General features: G+C 37.8%; 1 protein-coding gene across 9 annotated transcripts in view; it reads right to left on the bottom strand.

Annotated features, from left to right (window-relative positions):
• LOC106875208 (dual specificity calcium/calmodulin-dependent 3',5'-cyclic nucleotide phosphodiesterase 1A) overlaps window positions 1–9,590 on the bottom strand; it is a 1,568,460-nt gene that overhangs the window by 989,175 nt on the left and 569,695 nt on the right. The window contains exon 1 of one of the 9 annotated variants that reach the window (XM_052973335.1): window positions 4,360–4,500. The exons of the other annotated variants lie outside the window; for them this stretch is intronic. The gene's annotated coding sequence lies outside the window, so the exon portion shown is untranslated. Of the gene's footprint in view, window positions 1–4,359; window positions 4,501–9,590 lie in introns of those variants that run through there. 9 annotated transcript variants of the gene reach the window in all.

The raw sequence follows: 9,590 nt of genomic DNA, 5'->3' as shown, positions 1-9,590 counted from the left end.
AGTATATATTTAAATTATGTCAGAAAAATGTTATAAAATCTTTTTGGAACATTTTTCTGACGTAATTTAAATATATACTTTAACCATGTAACACAAGCCTTCTGTAGTTTTTTTACTCTTATTATCTTTTATATATATATATATATATAGATAGATAGATAGATAGATAGATAGATAGATAGATAGATAGATAGATAGATAGGTAGGTAGGTAGGTAGGTAGGTAGGTAGGTAGGTAAATAGGTAGGTAGGTAGGTAGGTAGGTAGGTAGGTAGGTAGGTAGATATATGCATATTGTCTGTATATGTATAAATGTGCATGTGGAGATTCCTTACAGTAAAGCAAAACTAAATTTACGAAGGTTATTAACCATTACGTGTACATGGTATTGGAGTGGTGTATAGATACAGTAACTATACATATGTAATTATTTCACATTCATCTAAAATTTTAACTACCTGGACCCCATACAATTTTATGATGGGAGTTTAAGCAACTGAGAGCAGGAAATTACCTCTCGAATGGGATGCTAATCCGTTGCACAGGTTAACCATCGGCTGTAGCCGATATCCGTTTTAGTGAAAACGGCGGTGAAGACCCTGAAGTGAAGTCACGTATTCACATCACCTAGCCCAAGAATCGAACTCACAACGTAATAATCGTGATCAAAACGGCCTAATTACCAGACTACATCCCTTCACTCTAAATTGACGAGTATTAGGAAATTAAACTAAAACATAAGACCCTGAGACAGGCAGAGTTGTACACAATTCTGCGCGCGCACGCATGATTGTGATATGCTAGATAAATAGATAAATGTTACATGTAACATAATATTATGCTGGAGCACTGCCTTTAGTCGAAGAAATCGACCCCAGGACTTATTTTTTGTAAGCCTAGCATTTACTCTGTCGGTATCTTTTGCCGAACTGCTAGGTTACGGGGACGTAAACACACCAACATCGGTTGTCAAGCGATGGTGGGAGACAAGCACAGACACAAATACCACACACACACACACACACACATAAACATAATATGTGACAATTATTCGGTAGCCTTGATAAAACTCCGAGTTTCGGATGTCGGGGCGGAAACCCACGTCAGCATCTCTTTAGTTAACGGGCCATAAAAATAAAATGCTATGAAAATGATGGTTTAACAAAGGAAAATTACTGTGGGACCGTTAATAGGACAAAAGAGCTATTAGAATGACCGCTAAGAGGAAGGAGTAAAGGTAAGGGAGTAAAAATCTTCATAGCAATGCACAATCGTGCTTTCGCGGTTGCCATGGACTTTTTTACTCCCTTACTTAGCGGTCATTCTAATAGCTCTTTTGTCTTAATAACGGTCAATCATACAGTAATTTCCCTTTGTTTAACGATCATTTTCATAGCATTTTTTTTTTTTTTTTTTTTGATGGCCCGATAAGAGATACCGGCGTAGGTTTCCGCCCTGATATCCGAAACTCGGAGTTTTATCATGGCTACACATATTATATTTACAGATAAATTCCAGTATTTACATAATATCGAAGTCTCTCTATATATATACAGGAAGGGTTTCTTTCGGTTTCCCTCTAACAAATCCACACACAAGGCTTTGGTTGGCCCAAGACTATACAAGAAAACACTTGCCCAAGATGCTCCGCAGTGGGACTGAACCCGGAAGCATGTGGTTGAGAAGCTAGCTTTTTACCACACAGCCACTCCTGTGTATATATGTATATATTTGTATATTTGCATGTATGTACGTATGTGTGTATGTATGTATGTATGTATGTATGTACGTATAGACAGACAAACATAAATAGATAGGTAGATAAATAGACAGACAGACAGACAGTCAGGCAGACATATAGACATACAGATAGATAGATAGATAGATAGATACATACATACAGACAGTCAGACAGACAGACAGACAGACAGGCAGGCAGGCAGGCAGGCAGGCAGGCAGGCAGGCAAGCAGATAGATAGATAGATAGATAGACACATCACAAACACATAAATATAGTTACAATTAAAAATATTGGCGTAATCATTGTGTGTGTGTGTGTGTGTGTGTGTGTGTGTGTGTGTGTGTGTGTGTGTGTGTGTGTGTGTGTGTGTGTGTGTGTGTGTGTGTGCGTACATATTGTATATATATGTGTGTATAGGAATGTATATTGCAGTCTACGGTTGTAAGTTATCAGCGATTAACTATTTCTAAAACTAAGTCTCGTCGTCGCACATTTACAAGAATGCCAACACAGGAGCGCAAACTCTGTCATTGTCACATTAACTGCTGCAACACAACAGACTACAGAATATTGCAGCAATTGACAAGGATGTCTAGTTTCTCTTGGCAACAGTTTCTATGACAACTCGCACGCTATTAGCACGCTCTTTAAATCCCTTCCCGTTTTATAATTCCTCAATTGTGCAAATTTTTCTTTCTCAGTATATAGAGATTACAAAACTTGAATAGAAGTCAAACAGTTATGCACACATACACATTCGTTCATACATATACACACATACATAAATACATACACACATGATACACACACACACACACACACACACACACACATATTATATGATATAAATATATATATATATATATTAGTTATCAATCATATGTAATCATGTTACATTTTATTATTTACACATATAAACATGCCTAGAAACATACATATATATATATATATATATATATATATATATATATATAATACAAATGATATATAAGCATATGCATGTATATTCGTATATACACACACGCATGCATATATACACACGCACACACATATATACATACAATACATATAGAGTTCTATATTCTTTCATACATTACTACAGACGTAATGTTTGTGTGCTTGCCTGCGTGTATGTGTGTGTATGTGAGCGCGTAGTTATGTGTGTGTGTGTGTGTGTGTGTGTGTGTGTATTTGTGTGTGTGTGTGCATAAACGTCTCAGTATATCATATCCGTCTTTGTTTCTTTATATCCGTTTTATACAATTCTTTATTTCGCTCACTGAAGCCACCACCTACATCACAACCTCAAGACAAACTAGTCCACGATGCTGTCGCCATTTCTGAGCGTCTTACTCTCTTTAATATTTAATTAATAATTAAGTAGTCGGGAGTAGTGACATTCTGCAAGATATCCTACCCTCGTAGTAGCTTTTCCAACATGTTTAGTTCAAGAGTACTAAATATATGAGCTTTGAAATATCATTTGTTGTTCTTTGCTCCTGTTCAATAGCTCAGAAATGTAATCATATACATTCTAGCCATGACCATCTCGTTCTTTTAGGGATATTAAAGGTGATATTTTAAAATGTACCTTCATGATTTTAAAGGCAGTGAGGTGTAATTTGAAGGAAATTCGGCTGCTATTTTCATAAAATCGAGACCCTATTATGTTTCACTCTTAAGCTTAGAAAGTTTCATATAAATGCAGCTACTGTGAAGGTTGTTAATACAGTTCAACAATCGTGGATTTAGAAAGCCAAGCTTTTTTAAATATTATTAATCGGATTGTCTGCGTATGAACAAAGGAATAGGACATGGAACTAGGTACATTTGGTTCTGCACCTTTTTGTTTATTCTTATTAAATCTTCAATAGTGATCCGTGTGTAAACACAAATGCACACACGCACAGAAATGTGCATGCACAGAAATATACATGTATATACACACACTATCAAATCTATGTGCTGTACCGTGATGGCAGAAGAGTCTTGAATTTTTTCTATGCAAGGCCCTCTTTCATTTACATTCATACAGTATATGTTTTATCTTAGTTACGTTAAAGTAGGACCCTCTCCGAAATAGCTTCTTTGACTTCTCCTTATATCATCTATCTACCTATCTGTCTGTCTATCTATCTATCTATCTATCTATCTATCTATCTATCTGTCTATCTGTCTATCTATCTATCTATCTATCTATCTATCTATCTGTCTATCAGCCTGTCTATCCATCCATCTGTCTATCTGTTTATCTATTTATCTATATATCTATCTTGCTATCTATCTATGTACCTATCTCCCCACCTCTCTTTCTATCTAGTTATCCATTCACTGTGTAAGTCCAATTGAATTTTCGTTGTTTCCCCACCCCCTGCTTTTTTTTTTGTTCTTGGATTTGCCTATATGTATATATTATGTATGTACATATAGGTTCTATATATGCATGCATTTAAGCATGTTTGTAAGTATGTGGGTATGCGTGTGTGTTTGCATGTATGTATGTTTGTATATTGGAATGAAAGCAATATAAATAATAGTGAATTCATAACTGGAAAATACAGTCTATAATACTTTAAACATTAGTTGGAGATTCCTTCAATTTAGTATTAATGTTTTCACCTTTTCCTTCTCCTCGGGTAATGTCTTCCTGTCCATCTGTGTCGGTTGTTAAAATCAAATTTGGCGACAAATCTTTCATGTATTCAGTTTGCATTATTTGTGCAGCATCGGTCGTTATGCATTTGTCATGTGTCATTGCTGTATCCCTTACGTCCATTCCGGCACGCGGATTCAAAAACTCGCGCGTATGTGTTCGTGTGTTCGGCTGAATGGCTAAACATGAGTGCGTATGTGTGTGCATATGTGTGAGCGCGCGTGTGTTTGTGTATGTGTGTGTTTGTGTGCTCGTGCGTACGCGCCTGTTCAAGCGTTTGCATGTAATAAATATTCAAGTATTTAAGGAATGTGTTTCCTGTAAATCCTTCTCAAGACAGCTTTTTCAAGCCGAGCCAACTGACAGACTTAAAAATAGACTAAGGTCGAAATTGTTTAATTATATCCATAGTCTTAGTTGGGAATCCAGCCGGCAGAGCCCCACGGATCAGAATCACGAGGTCTCTACTCCAACTACTAGTGGACGGCGAAAATGAATGGATGAATTATATCCCTATTTAATTTACCTGTATATATTCTATTAAGATCGTTTAGTTTGATGCAAAGAGAGACGTGTTCAAGACCGTTTTTAAAGCATCAATTACTAAAGGAAGCGAGAGAATCTTTAAATCGAAGACTAAGGCCGAATGTCTATAACAAAGTGAACACTGCAAAACGCATCAAACTAGGTAGAATTGTTAAATGGAACCAAGGATTAGGTCCGAAGACCACAGCCAGATTTTATCTGAGATGCATAAGACTATAAAGTCTTAAAGGCATCTATTCATCGATCCAATAATTTCACCATCCTACCGCCCTTAATTAGTACTTGTTTATCGACTCCGGAAGGATGAAAAGTAAGGATGAGTCCAGATAGATATGAAAGTAGGAAGTCCAATAAATGCTGAACAGTTTTATGGTCCAACACTCTGACGACTGAGTAAATTTGTTGCCTAAATATATGTTTACTGTTTAACTATAGCATCGCACTTTCAGTTGGTGAAGTTTATTAACAAACGATGAGAGAAGTCACTGTCAGTTTTACTGGAGAAGAGAATAGTGACTAAAAACAGGAAATGTAAAAGAAATGTATATTCCATAGAAACTTCTCTCTCTCCACTATGTTGCCTAGAGTGTTTCTCTACACTGGCTAATTGGCTTATTAATGGAATAATTTACTGTCAAATTGATTAAAGATCGAACAGTATCTTAAAATAAAATGCAAGATACTGAAGGAAAGGGAAAATGGGAATCAAATTGCATAAAGTTGAAACTGAGAAGAATATTCTTTTATACTCTGGGAACAAAGCCCGAAATTTTTTTGGGGAGGGGCCAGTCGATTAGATCGACTCCAGTACACAACTGGTACTTAATTTATTGACCCTGAAAAGATGAAAAGCAAAGTCGACCTCGGCGGAATTTGAACTCAAAACGTAAAGACAAACGAAATACCGATAAGAATTTCGCCCGGCGTGCTAACGTTTCTACCAGCTCGTCGCCTTAAATGAGAAGAATATTAAAAGGAATAGGTGTATGAATAACACTGCGGTCTCATGGATAAGACTGAGGTCTCATGAATAGGACTGAGGTCTCATGGATAGGACTGTGGTCTGATGTTATTCTTATTGGGGCATGCGATACCACTCACATCAGCAGGTAGTTTCGCATGTTTAGCGAAATAAAGAATAGTATAAAACGGATATACAAAAACAAAGACGGATATGATATACTAAGACGTTTATGCACACACACACACACATGCGCGCGCGCGCAGGCAAGGACACAAACCTCATTTACAGGTTTACTTTTTTCATTCATTGGACTGCAGTCATACTAGCGCACTGCCTTGTAGCATTTCGTCGATAACAACCAATCTTAGTACCAACTCCTCTCGCCAAATAGTTAAGTTACGGAGATGTAAACAAACCAACACTGATTGTCAAGTGGTGAGAGACAAACATAAACACAAAGGCACACTCACAGTCTCTGTCAAACGAATTTACTCACAAGTGATTTGTAGATTCGGTATTATAATAGCGAACACTTATTGAACGTGCCTCGCAGTGGGACCGAATCCGAATTTCATTGCTACATAAGCATATCTTGAATACCCTTAGCGTTTTCCAGTGCAACGACATACAGAAAATCTTTAATTCCACATATACAAGGTTGGCGAAAAGTCGTCTGATAGTAAATGAAAACCGTTTAATTCCAAGATTTATTTATGTTTAACAACTGAAGGAATTTAATAAAAGCATCTAAGTATGAAACATCATGAAAATTGTTCAAACTGAAGTCCTTCTTGAGCGACACCTTTTTCCATTTGAGTCAATACAGGATTTCATATTAGTATTTATGAAATTTTGATTTGGGCGCAGGAGTGACTGTGTGGTAAGTAGCTTGCTTACCAACCACATGGTTTCGGGTTCAGTCCCACTGCGTGGCACCTTGGGCAAGTGTCTTCTGCTATAGCCTCGGGCCGACCAAAGCTTTGTGAGTGGATTTGGTAGACGGAAACCGAAAGAAGCCCGTCGTATATATATATATATATATATATATATATATGTGTGTGTGTGTGTGTGTGTGTGTGTGTGTGTGTGTGTGTGTGTGTGTGTGTGTGTGTGTGTGTGTTTGTGTGTGTGTATGCTTGTGTGTCTGTGTTTGTTCCCCCAGCATCGCTTGACAACCGATGTTGGTGTGTTTATGTCCCCTAACTTAGCGGTTCGGAAAAAGAACCGATAGAATAAGTACTAGGCTTACAAAGAATAAGTCCTGTTGTCGATTTGCTCGACTAAAGGCGATGCTCCAGCATGGCCGCAGTCAAATGACTGAAAGCAGTAAAAGAGTACTGTCAGGGGAATTTTGGCCAACCCTCTACGCAGCACTTTATTAAAACTTTTAGCTTAGAAGTATATTTTTCCCAAACCGTAAATATCCTACAAATTTCGTATCAATTCTTCTTTGAAATGTTCTAAACATATAATTATATAGATGGTGTCAGCCCCTACATTTTCTTTGCTGTTATATCTATGTAATGAAAACCATTTGTGTTAACATGAGAGGTGATAGTGGCCGCATACGTAACAAATTCATTCTGTCAGTTTCCGTTTACTGGACATACAGCTAGAGAATAGTATTTGCACTTCCGAGTCTTACTGTTTTATTTAAATCATTTATGGATTTTACAATGACGCTGCTGTTCATAGGTGTAGAGTAATTTTCTTTTTAAACGATTTGGTGTTAAACCTTTTCCCGTACGTATGTCAAGAATAATATTTTCTCACAAGCTTAAGAAATGTTTCTTTTATGAGAATGGTTATATGTACCGAATTTGGAACATTATATTGCATAGTCGTTCTCTACTCTTCTCTCTCGCCGGTTGTGTTCATCTATTATATTTAATGGCTTCTTTGAAATTACGAGATGCCGGAGTATTGAAATTACGAGATGCCGGAGTATTGTTGTATATTTGTATATGCTGGCTGCTCTATTGAACGATACATCATACATGCAATTTTCAAAATTCAATGGCACAGTTTACTTGGTAGATTTCTAAGGATGCACAACGAGTTCTTTGAATTGTTATACACACACACGTAATATTACATAATACTAGACTACCCGTGAGCCGTTGAAGCACCAATAGTTCAAGATGCCCAAAATAACCGCGTATCTCAGGAATCCTTGTTCCGATTTACGCGAAACTTCTGTTATTCTGTGTGTATTCATATTTCAATGGTGTCCTTACTTTCAAAGCATTTCCCCTATTATACGCCGGTTTGGCGATTGATAAAGGTACCCGAAAAAAATGCGTATCTCATTACCCCGTGGTCCGATTAACGCAAAGCTAGTTTTATTCCGTTTGTATTCACATGAGCACCCGATGCATGACGTCACCCTCTTTTGCCTCTTTAACTTCTGTTTCGCCAGACGTCCAGCTCTCCGAGAGTCCGATTCCTGATCTCTTCTGCTTCTGTCTCTTTCCTTCCGTTCCCCCAGAAGCTCAGCCTTTGCTTTGCCAGTCTCTTCGATCCTTCTATTCGTATGCCTGTCCCGATCTTGGGTAAATATTTCGTAAAGGACCCATTCGTATTCGGTGTGAAATAATTTTTTCCACAGGATTTTTTCGAGTGCATTCAACGTATCTCACATCCAAACCCACCACAAGCCACTTAGTTCCGGAAAAGAAAGGGGGGAAGAATTGTGGGGACCTCAGAGTTTCCCTGGAAACTCTGAGTTTCCCACCAACGGAGTTTTGTTTTGTGACTTCTTTTTTCTTTTCCAGGTTATTTATCATGCTTTGAACGAATGTGACATCGAAATCACGCGTAAACGGCTCCTTTCCCCACAAACGGAAAGAGTTGGCTGCTATTTCTTGCACGTTCTGTTTCGGGGCTTTTATCACAAATAGCTGTTACGTGGTAGCATGGCGTGTTAGAAATAGCAGCCAAACCTTTAGAGGTGAGATACTTTGAATGCACTTGAAAAAAACCTATGGAAAAAAATTATTTTACACCGAGGTTACGAACGGGTCTTTTACGAAATATTTACCGTATTTTTAAAGTCATTTTTGTGGAGGCGCAATGGCCCAGTGGTTAGGGCAGCGGACTCGCTGTCATAGGATCGCGCTTTCGATTCCAAGACCAGGCGTTGTGAGTGTTTATTGAGCGAAAACACCTAAAAGCTCCACAAGGCTCCGGCAGGGGATGGTGGCGAACCCTGCTGTTCTCTTTCACTACAACTTTCTCTCGCTCTTACTTCCTGTTTCTGTTGTGCCTGTAATTCAAAGGGTCAGCCTTGTCACACTCTGTGTCACGCTGAATATCCCCGAGAACTACGTTAAGGGTACACATGTCTGTGGAGTGCTCCGTTGTTGAAACGCGAATAACGCAAACAAAATGTTACATTTTGAACTTGTATATTTTTGCTGATACCCTTTACAGATTGTATTAGTAACGTGTAAGTGTGTTGGTCGGTTTCTTTTTCTGAGACTCCAAGCTTATCTGAACTGTCACTTAGGCATTTACTTACAAATCCAAGTGCACCAATTATTATTATTGGCATATATGTAAATCTTTAATTAGGATATAGAAAGTGTATGTATATATGTATATATGTAAGTCATTATTCAGTTTATTTGAAGATTTCTTGCCAATAGAGAAAGAACCAGTTTCTAACCTAGATTCAAGGCTCCTTCA

Source organism: Octopus bimaculoides, chromosome 1 (assembly GCF_001194135.2).
Source record: "Octopus bimaculoides isolate UCB-OBI-ISO-001 chromosome 1, ASM119413v2, whole genome shotgun sequence".
NCBI classification, from domain to species: Eukaryota; Metazoa; Mollusca; class Cephalopoda; order Octopoda; family Octopodidae; genus Octopus; species Octopus bimaculoides.
Note: the sequence above shows the minus strand (reverse complement) of the source record. Positions and strands in the feature narration are given on the sequence as shown.